Here is a 25,351-nt window from a genome sequence, read left to right as displayed (position 1 = left end):
TGAATATGTTCCTTCATGTTCATTATTGTTTGCATTGTTACAGGAATTAAAATACGAATTTACAAGCAACCGACAATCAGTGTCACAGAAAGGAGGCGTGCAGGTGATCTTTATGGCCCAACACGTTAATATCTAAAAGTAACAAACTAATGATGAACTACCTTTGTTCTTTGTAGGATCAAGTCAATGTGTGCAATTCATCCCTGACAGGAACTCCTAGGGCTAGCCAATTCACGGCAGGGACTTCGACTACACCAAGTGCAAGACATATGACGGAAAACAATGGGAAACCACAATTAACTCCGATGAAGCCTGTCTTTGGTAATGATTACAAGTTCACGGATGAGGACATAGAGACAGCCGTTTACATCCGCGGAACATACGACCCTGTTGAAATAGCTAGAATCGGAGACATTACCCTGACAGCAGAACAACTGAAGCGAAATCTGGACGATGAATACATTTATGGTGATGTAAGCCCATTATACTCTAGTCTACATCATTACTGTAACAACTTTCTTATTATTGTATGATTGAAAATTTGGCAGGTTATTATGGCATATGCTCGCATTAGCCAAATTGAGAATGATACTACCTCAATCATATCCCCTGAAGAAAACCGAAAAGCTGTTACAAATGAAGGGGGTGGTTCCTGTTGGACGTGCAGCCTCATGGTTAGCTCGTGTAGCAGAAAAATTTGTAGGGCGCCGAAAGGTACATGTTTTCCTCACTTTCATAGTTTATGTACACACTGTACATGACAAATTTCGGTTCTCAACCCAACCCAAATGTTACTGCAGGTGCATGTCCCACTGAATGTACACCAAAACCATTGGATGCTAATGATGTTTAATTTTGACAAAAAAGAAATTCAGACTCTGAACTCCATGAATAATCATTGCGAGAAGACCAAGGAAGATTCTCTTGTAAGTGTTCTCTTGCTGCCTCTTTTGATCCGCATGGCACATGAGCTCCCAAAGTACCATAACCCTATGTATAACTCGTCGTACCCTAGGTGGATTCAATTCAGTTCTGCATCGACGAAGCTGTCAAGAATGGGTTGATATCACCAGCTAAGAACATCAATTTTGCCGAATGGACCAAAAAACGCTATGAGAACATACCACAACAGACCGATGGGTACGCATGGCCTCATAAATTATTATTTGCCTACACGAATAAGATTACTGATCTTTAACTAAACATCGCAGGACTTCCTGTGCGGTTTGGACACTGCAGTACATGTTGTCATGGAACGGGGATGAAATGACCGATATTTTTAACCAGGTAATTGAATGCCTAATTTACATTTGTACTTTGTTTAGCTTGAAAGCTATCCTGACGTAAGTGTCGGTTATCAAATATAGGCAAGGATAGATATTTTCAGGTGGAAAATATGTACAGCCTTACTGCATTCAAATTGCAATGCGCTTCGTCTCGAATCATATAAGTTCCCCATAACGGTTAGTGCTACATCAAGAATATATCATTTATTTCATAAGTCTCATGATTAGAACTAACGCAGCACTCTCTCTTATACAGAAGGAGGTGTACGATGCCCAGCAAGCAGTTCTACCTGATGGTTCAGAAGACGACGTACAATTAGTCAACAATCCTGATGGTTCCAACGAACCCGACACATCCAACTCCCAGAAGGATACCGGTGCACCCGACTCCCCCAAAAGTGGTGCACCCAACTCCCCAAAAAGGAAGAGAGCACGTGGACGCCCGAGAAAGCTAGTCAATACCGACGAAGCAGCAAAAACAAAGAGTCTTAAAGAACTGAAACGTAAATTTGACAGCAAGACCGTAGCCAACCAAGTGTCTTCGTTATCATCACGGTCACGCAGAGAGCACAAACCAGCACCAGCTTTATTGAGCCCATTCAAACACAAATAGGTAGCATCAATTGATCACCAATTGATAAATGCTCATGCTCATGCTCTACTTTTAGCATCATTTCATACATGTTTAGTTCTTATCAGAAAGTGCAAATAGGTACTTTTGGCAATCATGAGCATCCTCTACTTATGGCAATATCTAATGCATCATTAGTACAAAGCTTGATTTGGCAATAGGTGGAATCGGCAATCATTTGCATGCTTTAATTTTGTGAAGCTATAATCATACTGAGTTATACACTAAACATAATCATGCCAAGCTATAACTACCATAGTCATAAACCAGGCTTTTCTTAAGCACAGGTGCTTATTTGTATAGGGTAGACGCATAACTAGGCGTCTCTCATGTAGAAATAGGCACCGGTGCTTCAGAAAAACCCTATTTATTTTTCTAAGCACCACCCTAACCATCTAGCATTGTACAAGGCTTAACATGCATCACCAAAATAGTATTAACAACTTGGAACACTAAACCCTATTTATTTTTCTAAGACCCTGATAAGTTTCAGAAGGAAATTGGTAAAGGAGCTATGGGGTGTCTCACTGCTCATATTGATGAGAGATGTGGCTGTGATCATCTAGATAATATACTGGGGAAAATTGGCTACATGAAATGTTTTGATTTTGTGTCAGCCCATAATTATTAAGGGAGCAATCACTTCCTTTGCAAAATGGAAATCTGTACAGAATTTGCAAATGGATCATCTATGAACATGTGTGCAAACTGATCATCTATGAACATGTGTGCAAATTAATTCATCTACATAAACTAAAATGAATCAGGAACTGCAGCATTTTGTCACTGTCCTGGGGAAGCCAATGGAGAATCCTGCCATATATCCATTGTTTAACCCACTTTTTTCATTAATGTATCCCTGCCATGAACATTTTCTTGTATTTGGGTTCATTACCCCACTTCTTTCATTAATGTATCCCTTGTGTGAAAAACCCCAATGTCATGAAAAAAACAGAGCAAAAAACAGATTTGGGGAAGAAATGCACTGCTCCTGCCTGTTGGAGTTACCGAGTAGCCGCGGGTGCCGATTTGACTTGACACACCCACCCGGCCGTCCCCATTCCACGTGGGGACGTGGCGGTCGTGCACGCGGTCGTGCACCTCCTGCGGTTTGCATTGCTATCGGTCTCACAAGTGGGTCCCCTTGTCATCCACACAACCACGCCACCACATGTACCACATTTTTCTTTCTGCCCTTCTCGACCACTCCACATCTTTCTTTCTCCCCTTCTCGACCAGCGCCGCCGCCGCCATCTCCCGACGATCCCTCTCTACGCTGCCGGTGCGCGGCCGCCGTCAACTCCGGCAAGTACGTGAGATCTTCCCTCTTCTTCCCTTCCCCAACCGCGTCTCCCTACGGAGGCGGATCTGAGCCGATTGGCTGTTGCCGGCCGGAGCTCGTCGGATCTCTCGATGTCATGTCTGATCTAGATTCATGACGTGCCCTCGCATATGGCTTTGTCCACGGTTTGAACCTTTGGATTCAATCCAAAAGTTGAAACGGTTTGGACTGGGTTGGATGACGAGCATGTATAGTTCGGTTTGGTCTAGATTAGTTTTGATGTGTGCCGTGGATTGGACTGGTTTTAGTTTGGATGCCGAACTATTCCCAGGTTTAGATGAGACGGGCATTGCCATTGACAGTATAGGTTATCACTATGATTTATTATATGTATGATCTTTGTATTGTACTATGTACAATTCAACTTAGAGTTCAACATGTTCTGTGTAGAATGGAGGAAGCACCATGTGGACGCTGCAACTCACGGTGCCGGACCAGCCTTTCTACTGCCACGCTGTTCAGCATCTACTTCCAGCCTTCTTTTGTTGTTGCAGCGGTAACAATTTATATGAACCTTCTGACAGTACATTCTTTTTTTTTGCTATTTCCACTAATGTATTGTGTGTGTTATTTGTTTCTATCTTACACAGATCGTACCATGCAATGTGAGATTGGCATTTAATGAGCTCATCGGAGACACCGTGACCTTCGACGCTCTTGGGGGCCCATACACTATGCAGGTCGAGAAGGGGCGAAAGATAACCCAGATAGGAGGAGATGATTGGGATCGTTTCATCGCCCGCATGCGTCTTAGTGGGGGCGAATTGATCTGCTTCTCCTTCAGAAGAGATAGGCCCAGGATTTCTGTTATCTATCTAAATTTGATTCCGGATAGTGAGGATGAAGTTCATGAGGAGGAAGATGGTGCTGATTCAGATGATGACGATTCAGATGATGATGAGAACCCACTTGCTAAATACCTGTATGCCCAAGGACTCAGACTGGGCGACGAGGAAATCGGCAACCTCTGGGACATGCTTCCGCTACGTGAAGACTACCTAGGGAAGCCATTCGTGACCCGCCTCACAAGGACGAATGTTAAATGGCATATCATGGTATGTTACTTAGTGTGGTAATTACATGATATGCATGCTTAGTTAGTGTACTACTTCATATGATATGCATGTTGTAGTACTGTGATGAGAGGCCTAGTTTAGAATTCATTTACTGAAGAATTTTATGACATGCATGTAGTGTAGTAATATGCGATGATATGCTTAGTGTACGCAGTAATCTAATGATATGCCTAATTACTGTAGTAATTTGATGCTTGGCGTATAGTGTAGTGATGTGATGATATATATGCTCAGTGTTGAATCCAATGATATATGTGTCTTGAAGTGTATGCTTTGTTGATAATTGCACGTGACATGATCATATATCATGTCAACTGTTTTCAGAAATTACCTAAGAGGTTACTTGATAGCTGTGGCATCGACCCGGACGAAGAAGGCATGGCTGCTGGACTACGCCTTACCAGAACGGGCTCCATCACCAGCTGTGCCTATGCAGTGGACACGGACGGTCGCACTGTCTTGAGCAGGGCAGGGTGGAAAAAGTTCCTTCGTGCCAAGAATCTTCGGGTAGGACATGCCATCCTACTCACTGTTGCGAACACCCGTCGCCATGACTTGAGGATGATGATCACCATCCACCTCATTTAGAACTGGGGTGGGCCATGTATCAATGTGAAATGAACTTGTTATGTTAGCTCTTGTTTGCGAGTACTTGTCGTGTATTACCGTACCTATATGTACTCATATCTAGGTACTATTGCTTGTGATGGATTGCAACTACTATTAACTGGTAACTAATGCTCTACTAGCTATGATTATTCCACTGTGTGATGTTTTATAGGCTGTAGTGTGACATGGTAACTGTTATATATGTTTGCTGAAGCTTCCGAAGAAATTTACATACATTTTCTGAAATTCGAGAACATTTTTTTAATTTTTGATGATTTGAACCTTTTTAAAAAAAATGGTGAACACTTTTGAATTATATTTTTTCATCAACTTCAAAAAATATTCGTATTACTAAGAAATTGCGAATTTTTTTAAAATTCACGCTTTCTTAAGAAAAACATAAACATATTTTGAATTCAGGAACAATTTTTTAAACGATGAACTGTTCTTGAAATCAGGAAAATTTTCCAAATTCAGAAATATATTTTTGAAATTGTGAACATTTTTTAAATTTCCTAATATCTTTTACGAATTCATGAACATTTTTGAAATATTCATACATTTTTCAAAATATTTTGAACATTTACTAAAAATTCATGAACATTTTTTTAACATATGAACACTTTCTGAAATCACGAACATTTTTTGAATCTGTGAGATTTATCATGTCCTGAACATTTTTTGAAGCCATGAAGAACTTTGGAATGCGAACATTTTTTCGCAATTTGCAACTTTGTAGAAATCCTGAATTACTACATGGGCTGGCCTTAAGGGCGCACGAGGGAGGGCGGGTGCACGCTTCCTTGGTTTCAGGCGTGTTGGTCGTCATATAGGATCGTATGCCCGGCCGTATACGTATTTGTTTGTATACGGCGGCCTTTCGTGCACGCGTGAAGCCGCCCGCGCGTGGGGCAGCACGTGTCACGGGTAGTTGCCAAAACTGTCCCATCATATAAATGTGGACGGCAACCACCTCCGGCCGCATCGCCCACCATTTCCCCCCGCCGCATCGTCTCCCTCTCTCCACTCCCCACTCCCCAAAACCCTCTCCTCTCCAACCTGCTCGTCTCCCTCACCGCATCCTCTCCATCGCCATGGCGGACGCAGGAGGCGAGCGCCCCGATTGGGGCGCAGATCTGGTGGAGCAGGCGCGGCAGGTCGCTGCGGGCACCTTTGTGAGGGGCGTGCCGGCGTCCAGCGCGGTGCTCCCTTCGCTGGAGATCTAGAGAAGGCGGGGCCGGGCCGCAGCAGCGCGGTCCAGCCAGATGCGCCCGCTCTGGCGATCTCCGGCGAGGCGCAGAAGGTGGAGGCGGGCTCTGGCGAGGCGCAGAAGGTGGGGGCGGGCTGTGGCGAGGCGCACGAGGTGGAGAAGGTGGAGGCCAGCTCCGGCGAGGAGGAGGCGGAGCAGAAGGTATCTGCTTATCATTTTTAGTTGGTAGTTTTTAGATTGTAGTGTTTGTGGCCAGAACTTTGTTTGGTTAGATTTGTGCATGGCCTTGTGTTTTTGGAAATTGTCTACGTGAGGTGATTAGATGGTGCATTAGTTTGGTTGTAAATATAGTGAAGGATTGCTCATGTACTGGGTGTTGTCATGTTAATCAAAAAGAGCTTCTCAAGGGCTGGATTTTTTTGTGCTGGATTGGGGCTTCTGAAGGAGAGGGGAAGCGTGGTCGAGGGGAAGGGGCAGTCTATGCTTATTTAGTTTGGGTTAGTTGTGGAACTTTGTTGTTGCTTCAGAGATATTGACAGCATTGAACATCCTCTGCAATGTCGTTGCTTCAGAGATAAAAGCATCTTGGGGTTTTTTCAGATGCTTATTAGATTAGTAGTTCAATTTTTGCTTGTTAGATTTTAATTAGTATGAGGTTGAATACCTTATATAAGGGGGAATTTAAGGTCAGATAGATGTCATATGATTATTAGATCTGTAGTTCAATGCTGCTGACATTTATGATTATTTGATTTGATCTGTGGTTCAATGATACTGGATGGAAACATATTTGATTTCGAATGCATTAATTTTGATGTGCCAATGAATTGATTTAGATGATACAACATTCATCTATAGTATAATTTGTTGTTGTTTTGGTAAGTAATGAAATTTTGGATGTTTGTTGGAGATGTATGCATTTATAGTTGAAGTTGTACCTAATTAACTACTGCATTATGTTAATATGTGTAGGAGCTTTGCTGCATTATCCCAAAAACAGTAATCTGTGCATATTGAAATTTGTAGTTGGCTTATGTAATTAGTATATACTATATGTAAAGTGTGAAGTAAACATTCCAAGGCAGGATCCTAGCAACAAAATATACTATATGTTTCCATTAAGTAGTGTGGGGGGGGGGGGAATTCCCTCAAAAGAAAAGTGTTGGGTAAATTCAGGGAATGTCAAGAATCCAGCTTGCATTTTCATTAGCATTTATGAAGGAAATCATTTGTCTTTTCATTGATTGCTTAGATTCTTTATTTATAAGGAAAGCATTTGGTCACTTGCAACATACCAATGTGGTTCACATTCACAATTTTGTTTGTAATGACATTCTGTTAACTGCAATTCAATTCATTGTAATTGATGTGCTTGTTTGACAATATAGCAGGAGGAGGAGGAGCAATTAGTGGGCAACAAGAGGAAGTGGGACAAGACTGGGTTCTACCCATATGACTCTGATGAAGATGAGCCGTACGAGGTAAGGCCTAGTTGAAATGTTATTTGTGCATTGAGTTAGTATTACGTGTTTATAGTTTTTTGAATGCATAATGTATTAATGTCAGTCATTAATGTGTGCAGTATGAATCTGGAGATGATGTGGACGAGGGGAACGTCGAGTCCTTTGAAGAGAAGGAGGTGCAGAAGATCAGGGCCCAAGGATCTGCCATGTACTACAACTGGAGGAAGGACAAGTACAGGTGCCCCTACTGCAGTAAGCCCAAGCTCAGGTCTGGGTTGCAGGAGCATCTGATGGAGCATTGTCGGGCTACATCCATCAGCAGTCATGACTACAAGATCAGTGCTCAGCATTCTGCCCTCCACAAGGTCCTGAAAAACCCTAACCTCTAGTCCTACATCATGCTGATCATCAGAAGTTGGAAGCCGTACTCATCATCACTATATTTGATGATGTTTTACTTTTGGAAACTGTGGTGAACTTCTATTAACGTAATGTAGTGTAATGTATTGTGTGTGTGAACTGGATCTGTGGTGAACTTCCTGGTACATGTGGTGGTAACTTAGAATGCTATCTATATGTGTGGCCTTAACTTTATTGGTGGTGAATGCTTCCTTCATGTTTAGTTGTTGTTTCGATGGTGCAATTATCACAAATGGCGCTTCAGTGTTGCTTCAGACATGCTAACTGTTCTATATGGTAGTGGCGCTTCAGTGTTGCGCCAGGTTGTAGTATGAAATGCTAACTGTTCTATATGGTAGTGGCTGGTCTCTAATTGGACCGACATGTTCAACTAGTATCAATGCATACTCTTAAGATAAACGGCAGATCAACCACCGCACAGCATCAGTTCAGACACACCATAGGACATAAGTTCAGACACACCTAACAAGAAAGAAACATAGATATCATAAAAGGACACTGCGCTAGCAACTTGAAGGCAGACTTTGATCTCTCTTCATGCCGCGTAGTGGCAGTGGTAGTAGGGGTCAGCCTCCTGTGCTTTTGAAATTTCCACACCTGATTTGATGTTGTCTATTATCTTCCAAGCCTTGTAGGTGGCGTACGCATCCTTCGCTGCGTACTCGATGAGGTAGTCTGGCAGCGGGCTGATTCCCCATAGTTTATGGTCTTCGGTCCTGTTGATCTTCTTCTTCATGTTTTGGTAAAATGGGTGGATGACGCTGGCTGCAACATCAGCCAAGGAGTCGTACGACTTCTTTCTGCAGCCATATGGAACTCTATAGTTTTTCTGAATGTCGATGTACTTTTCGGGGTTGATCTCCAAACCAGACATCTTCAGCATCTCTTTGTCATTATGAATGCTGAAACCGGCAAAGGTGAACAACTTCTTCTCCTGGAGGAAGCTCTTGAGGCGCCTGGGCCTTCAAGGGGAGAGACATATTGGATCATACAGTTGAAAATAACACTACAGCAAACTACTTCACTACATCAACTTCAGAAACAACTTTTAATACATCTAGTCCAGTGCATCCACACCGGTAGACACAACACTAATGCATCAATATCAGAAACTACACTAGTATATCAGAAACTACACTAGTAGACACAACACTAATACATCTAGTCCAGTGGATCAACTTCAGAAAATAACACTAATGCATCAAGTGCAGAAACTACACTAGTATATCAAGTTTGGTGATTAATCTGGTGCAAGATTTTAAGATACTAATCCAGTGCATCAGAGTAAAAATCTATGCCAGTGCATGTACTTGAGAAACTACACTAGTGCGTCCACTTCACAATCTACACTAGTACATGTAGTTGAGAAACTAGGGTATATGAGTAGGATGGCTCACCATTTTGTGGCCGCAGCGATGTGGTACACCAGGCAGAGTTCCTCCACGCATAACTGCAGAACTGCTGCGTACTGCGGAGGTTCGTCATCCCTGGTATACTCCACATCAACGCCGATGAATCTAGGATACATGCCGGCGGCTTTCATGAAGAGCCTCCTGAGCATTTCGTCGGCAGTGTCTGGATTGCTGGTGCAGACGACCTCCAGCGTCTCTTTGCCGTGGAGTTCCACCTTGTCAAGTTTGGTGGTGTAGTCACGCTTCTCACCGGGGACCTGAACGTCGTCTTCCTTGATGCTCTGCTCTTCCTTGATGCTCTGGTCGGACGTCTCGCCACACCGACGCTTGGTAGACGGCTCCTCCGCCATTGCCCTTCTCCAGCGACGGCGGTTTTGAGACAGAGACGGTGCTTGCAGTTTGTGGAGTAGATGGACGTGGTTCGCATAATGAGGGAGGAATGGAGGAGAAGGTGCCTTTTTGAGTTCTGGGGGAGGCGGTTCGTCGCGTGAGGGAGGCGCTCGTCGTTATCGTGATCGTGGGGGTCGTGGGGCTCGTGCTGTTCGTGTTCCATTCTGTAACCACCCACGGGCCTGCATCGTGGCCCATATCACTGGGTTTGTAGTCGTATGCAGGCCGTGGTGTGTGAGAAAACTCATGTTAGGTAGGTGGGCTTTTCTCCTCCTTCACCCGGCGGCCGTGATGTAAACATGAGAAGCAAGTTTGCTAAGGTTGTAAACGGACCCAATATTTTTCTACATCTTTGTATCAACATGAAAAGCAATCATGACTAGTTTGCTAAGGTTGTCGGCATTTGTATGGATTTTCTAAGGTTTTTGCAACGATAAAATGCTTAAAACACTTCTGACATGTTGTGATGTTTTCGGTATTTACCGGTCTACTCGCTGGGATTATTCCACTGTGTGATGTTTTGTACGTGCCAGGTTGTAGTATGAAATGCTAACTGTTCTATATGGTAGTGGTTGGTCTCTAATTGGACCGACATGTTGAACTAGTATCAATGGTAGAGGCGTTTCGTTGTGCGCCACATCCAACAGTTCACATAATTAATTATCCAAAGATTAAGGTATCAAACCCTTGGTCATACAAAGCAACATTTCGTTCCTAAATATTAAGGTACCGCCACATTCAAACTAACTAATACTACAAATTCGAAGGAACTACTTAATACATTAACAGCACATAGGGAAGTAGCCCTGGTCCAACGGCTTGAGAAAGGACGAACAAAAGCTGAAATAAGAAGGATCAGCCAGTAGCAGCACCATCAGCCTCCCAGCCTCACAACTTCAGCCAGCCTGGTGAACTCCAGGTTTTTTCTTGCAAAACACACCTGGGATGTTGGAGGCAAGAAAATAAATTTGCCAGGGGTCTTATCATGGCAGCTAATCGCACGGAATGCTAGTACAAATGATGGAGAACAAAACATCCAACATGAGCAAATTCATAGGAGTTCTAGATCCATGGATACCATCAAGAAAAAATGCTCAGTTCTAATTCAGACACAACACTTGGTGAAAACATGCATATTCGTATCAGCAACATTGATATGGCATCGGAGTACTACCCAGTACTTCGTATTTGTCTGCCGTTAGATCGACATCAACGAACGGTTCTAAAAAAGCCCAACCACTCTAAAACATGAGTAAGCCAACATCCCTACAAAAATTATTTCACTGCTTATGTCTATTTTTTTGCTGAATCATTAGGAAGACCTAAATATTTGGATGCAAGATCACCGACATGGCACTACTGAAATATTTCAGTGTCTACATCTCTGTACTGAAAGTGCATTACTGAAATATTTCAGTGGCTACGTGTGTGTGTACTGAAACAGCACCACTGAAATATTTCAGGTGCTACATGCGTGTACTGAAACAGCACCACTGAAATATTTCATTTTGTACGTGCGTGTACTGAAAGTGCACCACCGAAATATTTCAGAGGCTACGTGCTTGTACTGAAACAGCACCACCAAAATATTTCAGTGGCTACGCGCGTGTACTGAAACTGCTACACCGAAATATTTCTGGGGTTGCGTGCGTGTACTGGAACTGCAGTACTGAAATATTCAGTGTCTACCCGTGTGTACTGAAATTGCATTGCACTACTGAAATTTTTCAGTGTGTACCCGTGTGTACTGCAATTGCACTACTCAAATATTTCAGTATGAACCTGTCAGTACTGAAATATTTCAATGCCTACAACTATCTACTAAACTTGCAGTATTGAAATATTTCAGTGTCAACCCAGAGTCTATCACTCTAAACTGTGTACTGAACTTTTCTGGAGGCACTGCTTGCAGCCAAAATATTGCAAGTTCAATTTACACAGATTGCATCACGTCATTTGAATACAACTCTTGAGGTGACAGACAAAATTTCCTATCATGGATACAACTCCAGCACATCAAAACGTAGCAAGTAAACATAGCAATGCTATATGCCTAGACTCATTACAGCCTCGTCGATCAAACTAAGCTGCCATCCAGAGGCTACGGATTCAAGTACACAGGTAGCAAGAACATATTGCAGAGAATCAGATTAAGCAAGTGGCAAGTAATGATGAATGAAATTCAGCAATCTTACCCTGAACATAGCTACGGCCGCCCTTCTGACGAGGAGAGCGGCGAGGGAAGCGTGGAGAACGGCGGGGAAGCGATGTCGCGACCACTGTCCTCCTCCTCTTGCGCTTCGGAGTCATCTCCGACTCGGTTGGAGGCTCCACAATCTGCAACGGCACCTCGTGCACCGTGGGTTCCTGATCCAGTGGATGCTCTACCCTGGATCTGAACGCCCACCACCTACGCCTGGTCCACGGGCTGGACGAATCGGCCTGCTCCATCGCGCAGAGGAGGATCTCGACCTTGTGCATCGGTTGTGCGGGTGGGGGGGAAAGCTTTGCCCTCTCCCTCCTCGTCATTTGCTTCAAAGTGGCCATTGCCGTCCAGTTCATCTGCAATATGTTGTGAAACCAAGAACGGATCTCCGTCAACCTGGCCATCTTGACCTGGTCGCCGCCGGCGATCTCCATGAAGTCGGTGTTCTCGCCGCCGCCGATGTGCTCGATCTGCTGCTCCATCGAGGATTTTGCGTGGATGGAAGAGGGGGGTGGATGTGGAAGATGAGAAGAGCAAAGTTGCGGCCGCGAGAAGGAGGAGAAGGCTAGGAGATGGCCGCGGTTGCAATGGTGATGGAAGAGGGGAAGGAGCACGGCGGCGGCTTTGCATTGGACGAGAGGGGCGGCGGTTTTGCATTGGAGGAGAGGTGCGGCGGTTTTGCATTGGACGAGAGGGCCCCACCTTGTCATATATTTCCTAGGACTAAAATGCCCCTAGACTAATAGTACTTTCGAGTACTTTCATCCGCGTACTTTCGAGTACTACGTATGTATGCGCCGTTAGATCGAGACAAACGAACGGCTCCAAAAAATGCCAACTACTGTAAAACTTGTAATAAATAAAATGGCACTCACATTCAAGTGCAATGTCTCCAGTCGGGGTGCAGCATCCAAACAATAGGCCAGTTGAAGAACTTCAATATCGTAATTGGCTTCTTGTGGTCTTGAATGGACAATTATTGTACAAGTCATGTGCCTCAAATGTATAAACATTCCGTCAGGTCTTGTTGGCAGTTTCTGCAACTGAAATATTACCCGAACAAATAAGATGACATTGGCAGCAATACTAATTTTCAAGAACCGCGAGGTAAGAAAAAAAATCCAACTAACCGGTGAATATTTTGATAGAGCAACAGATGGCACATTTAATATCTTCACTAGCAAAATGCTTGGAACTGCAGTGAATGCACTGGCCAGTCCTTTCTTGCCACGAAACATTATTGTTGCCTTCTCTAATTTTGAGCAACCATGATGCACTATGGGGGCCACTTGCCCTTTGTACTCAAAATGAGAAAGATCTGCAGCATGAAACTCGACCATCTCCACTTCCATTCCATCAATTCGCAAATGCTGGAGTTTATCAAGTTGGTGTGGTATGCTTAAATTAGTTACACCGGAGAACTCGATCATCTCTAGGTCCTCAAGTGCTGCACAATTAGCCAAAAAGCCTGTAAAGTCTCCGGATATCGTGACTGATTGCAGAACAAGCCTTCTGAGTATTGTAAAGCCACATATTGCTGAGTGTGGCTTTATAAGAACACCTCCAAGAAACAAGGACCGTACAAATGAGCTACCTTGAGCATCTAATAAGGCCTCAAGATGCAAGTGGGTTACTTCTTCCAACTCGTCGTTGAACCTCAGATCAAGATGTATTATATTTGCCTTCGATGAAGCGGCAAACCGAATCCACCTGTCAAGATGATCAGAGTCCTCCATGACCGGGCCACACCTGATGCTGAACTTATTGATTCCTATCCGACTATGCGCTGAATAACGCAATTTACAGTCTGAATGCACTTTGCATGTTGTATTTTGGTATCATTCTCATATAGATAACGTGGGCCTTTAAAAGATAAATTACAGCGGAATGTCCAGAGCATTCTCCATATTTTTGAAACAATGCTTGTCCTCACAGCCATTTTACCGAAAAAGGCTTTCGCCCCGCTTTATAAATAAAGCAAACCACCACAGCCAAATGGTACACATAAGTTCACCCACACACACAGTCGCACGGACAAAGAGTATGAATAGGTTCTGCTGAGGGCACAGCTCAACAAGCACAAAAGAGAAAAACAAAGAAACGACTGCGGGACAACCGCAACCGCAACATCAGAGGGGAGCTAATCTGGCTCGGGCGGTGGCGGAGGGAGCGGCGGCGCCAAGCGGATGGCCATCGCGCGAAGGTCGGAGATGATGGTGGTGATGGCATCTCGGTCCTGGTGACGGCTAAGCGGCCGCCAGAGCTGCAAATAACCACATAATTTGAACACAGCATTAGTAGCGCGTCGGAGAGGAACCTGCTGAATGACAAGCTTATTACGCACAGTCCAGATCGTCCAGGCGAGAACCCCAATGAGCAGCCACCTAATGTGGCGGCCCGATATGGGGGTGGCCTGGATCTCGGCAAGGAGGTCAGGGAAGTTGGTGTTGCACCAAACCCCACCGATCACCTCGCGGAGGCAACCCCAAAGGAACTGGGCGGACACGCACGAGAAGAAGATGTGATTCGAAGTTTCTTCCGCCCCGCAAAGGGGGCATAGACCGTCACCCGGACCATGACGCTTAATCACCTCCACGCCAGAGGGAAGACGGCCACGGATCCATTGCCACATGAAAATCCTGATCTTGAGTGGCAGACGGATGGTCCAGATATACTCGAAGATAGCCGGGCTAGGAGAAGGGGCAATGGCGCGGTATAAGGACTGCGTGGAGAAGCGGCCTGAAGGTTCCAGGCGCCAAGACAACCGGTCAAGAGGCTGAGAGAGGTCAGGCTCATGAAGAGCGACAGCATCAAGGAGATCGTGCCAAGCGGCGACTTCCGGGGGGCCAAAAGGTCGCCGGAACGCGAGACGCCCTAAGTCAATAAGGGCCGTCTCAACGGAAATCCTCGGGTCAACGGCGATGGAGAAGAGGTCAGGGAATCTCGCAGCAAAGGGGAGGTCCCCAGCCCAGTGGTCTAGCCAAAACAGCGTGGATGACCCAGTTCCGATCGAGATGGATGTCCCAATACGGAGGACCGGTAGGAGCTGAATGACAGATTGCCAAAACTGGGATCCTCCGGTCCGGGCGCAGAAGGCGAGGGGTTGACCACGCAGGTATTTCTGGCGCACGATCTGCAACCACAGGCCACCATCGCCATTCGCAATGCGCCAGAGCCAACGAGTGAGGAGTGCCAGGTTCATGCGCTTGGAGGACATGATACCAAGACCACCTTGATCCCGGGGCTTGCAGATTTCAGACCAGCGCACCATATGGTACTTTTGCTTGTCGCCCTCGCCCGCCCAATAGAACTGGGCCTGGACCGAACCAATCTCATGGTGGAGAGTCTCGGGGAAGCTGTAGAAGCTCATGATGAATAGGAGGAGGCTGGAAAGGGACGAGTTGATGAGGATCGTACGAGCCGCCTTAGAGAGCCAACGACCCTGCCACGGCTCGATGCGGTGTTGGAGCTTGAGCACCGAGGGTCGTAGGTCGGCCACGGTCAGGCGGGAGTCACTAATGGGGACCCCCAGGTAGGTAGTGGGGAATGTCCCCAACCGACAGTTAAGCCGGTTAGCGATGCTCTGGCTCTCATCGGGCGAATAGCCCAGAATCATCACCTCGCTTTTATCAAAATTTATTCTGAGGCCTGACAGGTGCTGGAAACACAGCAGGAGGAATTTGAGGTTCGAGATCTCAGGCGCCGAGCCTTGGACCATGATGATGGTGTCATCAGCGTATTGGAGAAGGGAGACGCCTCCTCCCGCCACCAAGTGCGGGGTAATGCCTAGTATGTTGCCGGCGGCCTTGGCCTTATCCAGGATCGAGGCCAAGGCATCAACCACCATATTGAACAGAAACGGGGAAAAGGGGTCACCCTGCCTAACCCCACAGGAAGTGGGGAAGTAGGGCCCGATTTCCCCGTTGATGTTCACCGCGGTATGGCCGGAAGACACCATCTGCATGACCCGGGACACCCAGCGATCATCGAACCCTTTTCTAAGCAGCACTTCCCGAAGGAAGGGCCAACTAACCGTGTCATAGGCCTTATGGAAAAATCAATCTTCAGGAAAACCGCCTTGAGGTTTTTGGATCGCACCTCATGCAGGATTTCATGGAAGACTAAGACCCCATCCAAGATATATCGGCCCTGAATGAAGGCGGATTAATTCGGGTGGGTTATGCGGTCAGCTAAAGGGGCCACCCTATTGGCGTACCCCTTGGCAAGGATGCGGACACTACTAGAAAAAGGCTTACTAGTGGCGCACCAGTTTTGCCTACTAATGGCGCACTACTGGTGCGCCACTAGCACCACGCCACTAGTATATTTTAGTAATGGCGCACCACAGGTGCGCCATTAGTAACAATTTTTTAAAAAAAATTCGTTTTTTCTTAATTTCAGGTCACTATTTCACATATGAGATATCCAACACATATATATACAACAAGCATCCATATAACAATCATATCCAACACACAAGTTTCATCATATATACATACATAGCCAACACATAGTTCCATCGTTACATATTACAAAAGTTTCACATTGTTCATCCAACACCGTTATCCATCAATTCATAAAAGTTTCACATTGATACAAAATAAAAACACAAATGGAAAAGAAGCACTCCATCCATGCAAGCTTCCGTGAATTAAATCAAATCTGCAAAATGATAAAGAAGAAGAAGAAGAAGAAGAAGAAGAAGAAGAAGAAGAAGAAGAAGAAGAAGAAGAAGAAGAAGAAGAAGAAGAAGAACACTAGAAGAAGAAGAAGAAGAAGAAGAAGAAGAAGAAGAAGAAGAAGAAGAAGAAGAAGAAGAAGAAGAAGAACACTAGAAGAATACTAGAAGAAGAATAAGAAGAAGAAGAAGAACAAGAAGAAGAAGAAGAAGAAGAAGAAGAAGAAGAAGAAGAAGAAGAAGAACACTAGAAGAATACTAGAAGAAGAAGAACACTAGAAGAATACTAGAAGAAGAATAAGAAGAAGAAGAAGAAGAAGAAGAAGAAGAAGAAGAAGAAGAAGAAGAATACTAGAAGAAGAAGAAGAAGAAGAAGAAGAAGAAGAAGAAGAAGAAGAAGAAGAAGAATACTAGAAGAAGAAGAACACTAGAAGAATACTAGAAGAAGAATAAGAAGAAGAATAAGAAGAATAAGAAGAAGAAGAAGAAGAAGAAGAGAAGAAGAAGACTAGAAGAATACTAGAAGAAGAAGAACACTAGAAGAATACTAGAAGAAGAATAAGAAGAAGAAGAATAAGAAGAATAAGAAGAAGACTATAAGCTTATTATGCAAACTTGATCATTTTGTGCTAACATAAGTTATTTTGGAGCTAACCTATAGGAAACTAAGCATATAAGCTCTAAGTTAGCATATTTGAGCCAACTTAGGTAAAATGAAGCTAACATATGTCATTTTGGAAAAGAAGAAGAATAAGAAGAAGACTATAAGCTTATTATGCAAACTTGATCATTTTGTGCTAACATAAGTAATTTTGGAGCTAACCTATAGGAAACTAAGCATATTAGAGATAACATAGGTAACTAAGTGTATATATATATATATATATATATATATATATATATATATATATATATCATTTTGGAGATCTGACACCTGACATAGTTCAGTTCTCATTGTTCTTCTCCTTCTCCTCCCTCAGCCTGATGCGCCAAGAGCGGCGAGGCGGTGGAGGCAGCTGTGGGATGTAGTCTTCTACCACAATTGGCGTGGTCATGTCGCCCAGCTGTGGGATCGCCGGCGCCACCACCGGTGCGTGATCATTGTCAGGCACCACCACCATCGCGAGGCCACCTTCAGGCAGGACGGGCACGACCATCGCTAGGTCATCCTCAGCCACCACCATCTCTTGCCCATGGTTAGCCACCACCATCTCTTGCCCATGGTCAGCCACGACCATCTCTTGCCCTTGGTCAGCCACCACCAGCGCTAGGTCATCCTCAGCCTGATGCCCATCGTCATCTTGCAGCTCCTCATCCCCACTCTACTCCTCTTCTCCCCCACTCCAGTCCGGATCATCCTTCTTGTTGTCTTTGCTACTACCAGAATCGCTGCTGCTTTCGCTAAAGCCAGAATCGCTGTTGCTTTTGCTACAGCCATAATCGCTGCTGCTTTGGCTGTAGCCAGTGTCGCTGCTGCTGCTCCCATTGCCTGTCCAAATGCAACAATGACCGTTAACAATCGATGTGAGACAAAGCCAAATGTAGAGGAATAAGAAGAGGCAGAACGCACTGGCATCTTCGTCGTCAGCGTAGCGCATGCGACACATAGTCGTGTTGAAAACCTTCACGATGAGCATTGTGGCGTCATCGTCGTACCTGAAGAGAAGAAAGTACCCGGTCCGCAGGTCGTAGGCACTGTAGAACTTCTCCCAGCCACGGCACAGGTACATGTGGCCCTCCTCGATCACCAACTCCACGTCCCACAGCCTGCGAACCCCGCTGTCGGCCTGTCGGAGCTTCACATTATCTGGCGGATCTTCACCCAGCATGTTCATAAAAGTGTCAGGCAGCCTCTGCAATTTGGGACAAGGAGTGATGTAGCAAACAACAGAGTTATCATAATGAGATGGGTGAAGGGGAGATCTCTCGTTTTATATACCTGCCTCGTGGCTGATACTGAAGTCCCAAGTATGATACTGAAGAACTCGAAAGCATCCAACTCGTATTCTGGTGAGGCAGAGCGGCGGTGGTTGCTTCCCCCCATCTCTGATAAGCAGCAGAAGAGACCAATTAGTACCCTTACAACATTATCATACAACATCATAGCAGCATAAATTTTGAGGAGAAGATAATCAACTACACCAATGCACTTCCGAAGTTCCCGCTTCCCACCCATGATGTTGTTAAGCGAGGACTAGTGCCAAATGCATTTTCGGTACGAAAATACATCACAGGCCACTATGTTATTTAATATCATTCTTCTCGAAGACTAATGATTGTTACATCCTACTAAAATGATGTTCTGTCCTCAGAGATGTCTTGTTGCTTATGAGGAAGCAGCAAATAAACACTATTGAATGTGCAAGCTTAATGTCAGCAACTAGTTTCTTTATAATGATTTTTTTCTCTGTTATGCCTTCTGTCTTTGCATATGCAGAGTTATGTTTTTTTTATTTCAATCATGTGGGTGGGTTTAATGATGTCAAAACCTTGCCGTAGTTTCCACTGTTTTAATGTTTTGTATGATTTCTTGGTTATATTACTGTTCTGAGTTATGTTGTTCTGGTATTTTATTTGAAGACATGAAGGGTTACTTATTTGAAGATGCTACTCCTAAGAAAGGTCAACTTTTCGATCATCAGCCTCTACAATTAAACAATGATGCATTCTTCCATTTCCTTTCCATCTTCTTCTTCTCCACCTCTCTTCTTTTCTTGTTCTCCTTTTTCTTTCTTCTCCTTCCTCCTCCTCCTCTTCTCCTTCTTCCTTTCTTGTTATGTTTTTCAACTTTCTTCTTATTCTTCTTCCTTTTTTTTTCCCTTTTTCCTCTTCTTCTACTTCTTCTTCTTTTTTTCAACTTTCTTCTTCTTCTAATTATCTAAACCTAAATCTAGCACTAACCTAAACCAACCACTAACCTAAACCTATCAATAACCTAATTAAACCTAAACAGCAAAGAAAAACAGTAGAAAAAAAATGCTCACCTTGGCTCCGGGGGTAGGGGGTGGTGGTGGACAGCCGCGGTTAGGGCAGCGGCGGCGGGCCTGGCTCGGGGGGGGGGGCGCGAGGCGGACGCAGGGGGCCCGCGGCGAGCCTGGCTCCGGTGGCGGCGACGAGCTTGGCTCCGGGGGCGGCGCGGGCGCAGGGGCCGACGGGCAGGTGGTGGGGGCGGCGGGGCACCAGTGGGGCGCCGTTCGGGCGACGGGGCACCGGGGCGGGGCGCCGTTCGGGCGACGGGGCGCCGGGGCGGTGGCGGGTGGTGGGGGCGATCGGGCAAGGGGCGGTGGGGCCAGGGAGCGGTGGCGGGTGGCGTCGGCGGCGGCGGGTGGTTGGGACGGTGGGGCGACGGGGCGAGGGGAGGTGGGGCAAGGGGACGGCGAGGGGAGGGGGGCGACGGGGCGAGGGGAGGTGGGGCTCGGCATTACTAACAAATTTTTTTTATTATTTTTTCAAAACTACTAATGGCGCACGGTGGGTGTGGTGCGCCATTACTATGTCAACTAGTAATGGCGCACTATACCACGGTGCGCCATTAGTAATATTTTTTTTTTTTTTTCAAAACTACTAATGGCGCACCAAACACCAGGTGCGCCATTAGTAATATATTACTAATGGCGCACCAACACATGGTGCGCCATTAGTATATAGTAATGGCGCACCACATGTCTGGTGCGCCATTAGTGGCCATATCATCTATAGCCCTTTTCCTAGTAGTGGGAAGATCACATTGATCACTGTGATAGGGCGGAACTGGCGGATGTCGGAGGCGCCCGGGACCTTGGGGATCGAAGTGATAATGCCATAGTTGAGGCGCTTGAGGTCGATGGAACCGACATAAAACTCCTCGAAGATGGCCATGATCTCCTATTTGATGGCGGACCAGAAGGTCTGAAAGAACTTAACCGGCAAGCCGTCAGGACCCGGGGCGGATGATGGGTTCATCCCTTTAATTGCCAGCCACACTTCCTCCTCAGAGAACGGGGCCGTGAGAGCCGCATTGTCCGCGGCCGAGACACACTGCGGTCCAACCCAGAAGTGTGGCGCAAGAGCTAAGCCCCCTCTAGGGGGGGCTGCAAACAGGGCTCGATAGAAGCCGTCAACATGGGCACGGATGTCAGCGGGCCGCTGGAGGAGCGTCGCGCCATCCCACAGAAGGGGAATGGTATTACGTCACCGCCGGCCATTGGCGATTGACTGGAAGTAGGCGGTGTTGGCGTCACCCTGGAGAACCCACTTTTGGGTACCTCAAAGGCGCCAATACGCCTCCTCGTCGATGTATATGACCATAAGCTGGTCTTCAAGGCCATAACGCTGCATCCACTCGTCAAGAGAGAGGCCCACCGAGTCGGCCCGAAGATCCAGGGCCTGAATGGAGTCAAGGAGGGTCTTTTTGCGGAGACGGAGGTCCCTTCCGAGATTCGCGCCCCAGCCCTTCATGAACTGACGGGCGCGCTTAACGCAGAAGTGCCAGTCATCCACCGCCGAGATGGATCGGTGAGATGCAAGGCGGGCTTCCAGCCAGCGGCCGGGCACAGCCTCAACGAAACCGTTCTGGTTAAGCCAGAACGTCTCGAAGCGAAATCTGGGGCAGAGGGAGAACGTCTCACAGCCATTTTCAGTGGCAGAAGCGACATTATAACAGCTTGAACATCCTGTAACAAGAAAGGAGATGTATTTTCAGGACGGTTGAATTTTGACTAGAACTGACATTATAACACAGTGAACTGAAAGTGCATATATTTGAAAGAGAAATCTGAAACAAACTGCATTTTTTTTGCTGCAGTTTCACTGAGTCTCTCATGATCCTTTCAGGCAAGTTAATATGTCTGATTGCCGCCGAAAACAAGTTAAGAAAGATGTCCTAGAACATTGAGCCTCACTTAGAAAAAAAGATAGAGTGAACCCTAAAACAGTGGAAGCCTCAAGCTACAAATCCCAGAAAACACCAGTCTTTTATGTCCCAAAGTTGCAGATCTGTTGTCCTTGGAGAAGACACAGGCAACACATCAAGAAGATGAGAAAGAGGAACTGAACTGACGGAATGGAAATTACCATGGGCAGGTCCTCCATCTTGAAGGACGGCGCGTCGTCGGCGCCGTGGTGGTGCTCCGACATGCTCCGCTTGGCCGCCGGCCCCTCTTCCATGGGTTGCTGCATGGAGGGAGGAACCGCAGGTTAACCGAGAAAGGGATTCTTCAGATCGATGGGAGTTGTGGATCTACAGGAGGAGGAGAAGCCATCGCTGCTGCTCCCCTCCGACGCACGACGCAGGTGCATACAAACCTAGCAAGATGGGCCGGTCCGGCAAGGGTTATATGGGCCAGGCACGGTACCACCTAGCCAGGCATGGAAAGTACACGGCCCATGCCAGCCACGCGTGCTGGCTTCACAGGCCGGCCCGGCGGCACATTTAGCCCGCATGGGCTGAATGGCTGTTTTTGGGCTATATGGGCTGAAATGTGATGTACAAAAACTAAAAAAATAAACTGTCCAGGTCGTGCCGGCACGCGTGCCCAGCCTCGCGCCTAGGCACGACACTAGCTTCGCCACCTGCCGGGCACGGCCCATTAAGCCATGTGTCGTGCCGGCCCATGAGGGCCCAGGTACGCGGGCTATCGGGCTGGCATGACTAGGCCGGCCCATTTGGCCAGGTTTATTGGGTGCATACAAGGTGCAAGTTTGCATATAGCATTTTTATCTACGATTTTTCCAAATAGTAAAACCATCGTCGACTAATCCTTAGGGCATCTCCAACCTGACCCGCAAACCGGACACCACATCTATCCGCGGACAGAGAAAATCAGTCTACGGATACTGATGCAAGAGCCAGTCATCCAAAACTAGCATGTATATGTCCGCCAATAAAGGGTAATTTAAAATTCAAATAAGTCTGATCCATAGCACACGCCGGATCACATCATCAGCCGAGCACAACTAAAAAGAGACAAGTATGCTTAGTTTTCACATGCCCGATCACAAAAAAATATCGGTCCGGCAGTCCGTGCAAAAACTTACCTGCCCTACTGGACCGGCAATTCGAGCCTCCACGCTCAATCGGCCGTCACCGCCGTGTAGGCTGCCTCCACCTCCTTCTCCGCCGCCTCCATCTGCTCTTTGTCCGCTTTCTCCAACTCATCTTTCTGCCGCAGCAATGTCTTGAAATGGATGGCTTGCATAATTGTTCTTGCATCGTCGTCCAAAGCCGCCAAATTCAACATCAATAGTCACATCTTTGCGTCCTCTGCATCGGCTGCAATCTTTACCTTCTTCTCTTTCAACATCGCATATTCTCTTCGATCATGGACTTCTTCACTTCGAGCTTGAGCTTCTTCTCGGTCGCCTCCATCGACAATCTAAACCTCTCCATCATCTTGGCCACCACACCTTCTCGCTTCGCCCTCTCCTCCTCCCACTTCTTTCCTCGGAACCCTTTTCTAACCTTTTTGGGCGGTTCTTTTGTTGGGTCGGTTGGGCCACCTGTTTCTTTCTCGGTGCCTTCACAACGGTCTTGGCAATGTATAGGTTCCACTTGGGTTGTCCATTGAACTTCAACCAACAATGTATGGTTCAAAAACTAAAAAAAGAGTAACCAGTGAGAGTATAGGGTTCTGTAAATTTCTGAAGGTGTACTTCCTCGGGAGTAGGAGTAGGAGTATGAGCCGAAGGTTGCTCACATGCACCGCGCATATCAGCGTTTGTGGGCCGGAGTGATGTATATTTCCCGATGCAATCTAAACCATTCGCGCAGTCGCGCCACTCACACCCCGTGTCGGGGTAGGTGGGTTTAAGAGCAACTCCAACACAACGACCCAAATCGTGTCTGTTTTTGCCTGTGTTTTGTCCGTTTGGGTCGGCCAAGCGGACGGTATTGTCCTCTTTTTGTTTTGGGTCGGCCTGTGCACCCAACGCGAGCACTCCATTTGAAGCAAACATAGCCTTTTCTTTTAAAAAAGAAACAAGAGCTGCCGGCCGAGACGAGCGGTGCTTGCCTGCCTCCGCCTGCGGGGACGAGCGCTGGCGGGGAGAAGCTCCCGCGCCGGTCTAGCTGCTACAGGGGACGGGCGCCTCCGGCCGCCTGCGCGGGACGAGCGTTGCCTGCTTGCCTCCTTCTGCAGATGAGCGCGGAGGGGGGGGGGGAGCTCCTACGGGGATGGGCGCCTCCGGCCGCTTGTGCGGGACGGTCGTCGGCGAGGAGGAGCTCCTGCAGGGATGAGAGCCTCCGGCCGCCTGCCACTACGTGAATCCAGCTGAGCACCGCCGCACCACTGGAGGGCGCCAGAGGAAGCGCCGTTGGCACGTGGTAGGTGGTTGGGTGGTGGGTGTGGCGGGCCAGGAAGGGAACAGAAAAGAAGGAGAGAGATGAAATGGAGAGGTGGGTGATAGATGGGCTAGGCCAGACACAGGATGAAGAGGACAAAGAAAACGTCTGGTCCCATATGTGTCCCAAATTTGCGTCGAAAATGGGTACAAACCGGACAGAAAATGAGAACGGATCACTGCATTGGGCACTGATTTTTGCCTGCGCGGACTAAGACTAACGCAAACGGACGAAATGGATCGCTGCGTTGGAGTTGCTCTAAAAGGTGCTTGGAACACCGGAAATTTTTCTGAGACACCACCGGATTGGTATGAACCCAGTAAAATAACAAGGCTGAACCCATCAAACTTATAATGCACAGGCTTAATGCCTTTTAGACTAGCTCAATTAAAATATTCTAGTGTAATTAGCCTAACCAAAAGCCCAAGTATCCTGGGTTGACTCGATTGATTCTTATCCAACGCTTGCTCCTTAGGCTGCTGGTTGTAATGGGAATATCATATACCAATATCATGTATGATATTGGTGTATGATATTATATCCATAATATCATAATATTATATGTTGGTATCACAGAGTACTACATTTATTGTTATGCATGACATAAAGTAAAACATTATTTAATATGATGCTGTATTATGATATTTAAGCATCTCTTTCTTCATTTAATTATGTGCCACCTCATTAAAATTGTTTAGTTGGCATGCACGATACTTTATGTGGTTGGTTAGAGAACAGTTGGGGCAGCGGCGACTCAATGGAGGAGGTGACTCAGAAAGGGAGGGAAGCGAGGCGGCATGGAAGCGACGCCGGCCCTAGGTGACGTAAGACGGCGGTTCAACGGTCTATATATGGGGAGCGGTACATGGGAGTGGCACCATAGCCACGCCATGGATAGAAAAAAGGAAGAAATCGATTGAACCTGAAATTTTCCACACAACTTCCACATTGTTATTCCCTTAATTCATACAGTACAAACTCTCCGCAAAGGACTCAACGAGTGAACTCATTGGTTAAATTTTCTGGCTCCGGCCCTGGTGAAGGCTCTCCTACGTACATATGGAGAACCATCGACTAATTCGGCGGTTCATACATGAGCCATGTTGATCCACGCCAGGCATTAAGTTGTTGGGGCATGTATGAAAGGGTGTCCAGATGTCGGGTACCGTGTTTCCATGCTTGGGCAGGCCGCAGCTGCAAATAGATTAGTTTAATTAATATACAGTAGATTAGTTTAAAGCTAATCGGTCTATAAATAGAAATAATACAAACGAAACTACTTTACAAATAACCAGGGAGTGCGAAGAAGA

Source organism: Triticum aestivum, chromosome 1D (assembly GCF_018294505.1).
Source record: "Triticum aestivum cultivar Chinese Spring chromosome 1D, IWGSC CS RefSeq v2.1, whole genome shotgun sequence".
NCBI lineage: Eukaryota > Viridiplantae > Streptophyta > Magnoliopsida > Poales > Poaceae > Triticum > Triticum aestivum.
This window is presented reverse-complemented; position numbering follows the sequence as displayed.